Genomic DNA, 2,633 nt, shown 5'->3' on the forward strand with positions numbered 1-2,633 from the left:
GCTCTCAAGGCAAGAATACTGAAGTGGTTTGCCATTCCCTTCTCCAGTGGACCATGTTTTGTTGTAGCTTCACTGAGTTACACAAGTCCCTTTGCTACAATACTGTGATCCATGTAATCATTTTGGTTAGCTTTCTGGGATTGTGGTTTTTATCCTGGAGGCTGTGGGATTGCAGTTCTTGTTTCTTCTGACTGCCTTCTGATGGATGAGAATTCAAGGCTTATGCAAGCTTCCAGGATGGGAGGGACTGACTGTGTAGAAAGCTGAATCTTCTTCTGGTGGGCAGAGCTATGCTCAGTAAAATTTTCGTCTAATTGTTTGCTGATGGGTGGGGTTGTGCTCCCTCCCTGTTAGTTGTTTGCCCTGAGGCATCTCAGTCTACAGAGTCTACAGGCTCTATAGTAGGGCTATTGGAGAACTTCAGGAGGACTTATGCCAACACATGCCTCCCAGGACTATTGCTGCCAGTGCCCCAGTCCCCAAGGCAGGCCACTGTTGACCCATACCTCTGCACGAGACCCTCAAACATTCACAGGCAGGTCTGGCTCAGTCTCCTGTGTGGTCACTACTTTTTTCCCTTGGATCCTGACATACACAAGGTTTTGTTCATGTCCTCCAAGAGTCTCTGTTTCCCCCAGTCTAGTGAAAGTTCTGTAATCAAACCCTGCCGCCCTTAAAAGTCAGATTCCCTGGGGATTCTCAGTCCCTTCGTCAGATCATCAGGCTGGGAAGCCTGACGTAGAGCTCAGAACTTTCACAAAAGTGTGAGAACTTCTTCAGTATTATTATTCTCCAATTTGTGGGTCGCCCACCTGGCTGGCATAGGATTTGATTTTAACATGATTACACTCCTCCTACAGGCTCGTTTTGGCTTCTTCTTTCTCTTTGGGTATAAGGTATCTTTTTTTTTGGTGGGTTCCAGCCTCTTCCTGTATCATAATATTTTACAAGACTCCTCGTGCTCCTCCTTCAGCCTCCTTCCTCACAGGCTTGCCCTGGGTGCCTACTCAGTTCTCTGCCAGCTTTTCCTGGTTCTCCTTGGGCTCCCTACTGCAGGCTCTAACCACCACTGCTGCCACCACCAATCAGCTGCCCAGCTGAGCACATCCAGCTTCAATCATGTGTGAAGTAAGCTTGTTCCTGGCTGAGGCTGCTCACATGTCCACACACATTCCTGGCTGATCTAAAGAATGAGCACATACACATAGGTCACAGGAGAAGCCCAACAGAAAGTCAAATCCAGAGCATCCCAACTTTGAATATGCTCTTTCAATACCTAATAGAGCACCTAATGTACCTCTCAAACATAATAGACTTGCTTCTGAAGACACTAAAAAAAATGCAACCTTATTTTTTGTAGTGGGAAGTTGGAGGTAATTGGTCAGTTAGGAAATCTGTTTTAGAAAGATAAAGGCTTAAGCTATTACAAAAAAGATCCCAAAACAGTGTATCAAACAAAATGAAAGATTATTTTTCTCTTAATCCAAGACATGTACTTGATAGTCCAGAGTGAAAAATCCAAGTTCCTTCTATATTGTTCTTTGTCATCTCCCAGGGACATTTCATGCAAATATGGGCACAATAAAGGACAGAAATGGTACGGACCTAAAAGAAACAGAAGATATTAAGAAGAGGTGGCGAGAATACACAGAACAACTGTACAAAAAAGATCTTCACGACCCAGATAATCACAATGGTGTGATCACCAACCAGACATCCTGGAAGGCGAAATCAAGTGGGCCTTGGGGAGCATCACTACGAACAAAGCTAGTGGAGGTGATGGAATTCCAGTTGAGCTATTTCAGATCCTAAAAGATGATGCTGTGAAAGTGCTGCACTCAATATGCCAGCAAATTTGGAAAACTCAGCAGTGGCCACAGGACTGGAAAAGATCAGCTTTCATTCCAATCCCAAAGAAAGGCAATGTCAAAGAATGCTCAAACTACCTCACAATTGCACTCATCTCACATGAAAGTAATGCTCAAAATTCTCCAAGCCAGGCTTCAACAGTACCTGTACCATGAACTTCCAGATGTTCAAGCTGGTTTTAGAAAAGGCAGAGGAAGCAGAGATCAAATTGCCAACATCTGTCGTATCATTGAAAAAGCAAGAGTTCTCCAGAAAAATATCTACTTCTGCTTGATTGACTATGCCAAAGCCTTTGACTATGTGGACCACAACAAACTGTGGAAAATTCTTAAAGACATGGGAATACCAGACCACCTGACCTGCCTCTTGAGAAATCTGTATGCAGCAGTTAGAACTGGACATGGAACAACAGACTGGTTCCAAATAGGAAAAGCTGTATACAACAAGGCTGTATATTGTCATCCTGCTTATTTAACTTCTATGCAGAGTACATCATGAGAAATGCTGGGCTGGAAGAAGCACAAGCTGGAATTAAGATTGCCAGGAGAAATATCAATAACCTCAAATAAGCAGATGACACTACCCTTATGGCAGAAAGTGAAGAGGAACTAAAAAGCCTCTTGATGAAAGTGAAAGAGAAGAGTGAAAAAGTTGGCTTAAAGCTCAACATTCAGAAAATGAAGATCATGGCATCCGGTCCCATCACTTCATGGCAAATAGATGGGGAAACAGTGGAAACAGTGGCTGACTTTATTTTGGGGGCC

The sequence above is a fragment of the Bison bison genome, unplaced genomic scaffold, assembly GCF_000754665.1.
Source record: "Bison bison bison isolate TAMUID 2011002044 unplaced genomic scaffold, Bison_UMD1.0 scf7180017864383, whole genome shotgun sequence".
Taxonomy (NCBI): Eukaryota; Metazoa; Chordata; class Mammalia; order Artiodactyla; family Bovidae; genus Bison; species Bison bison.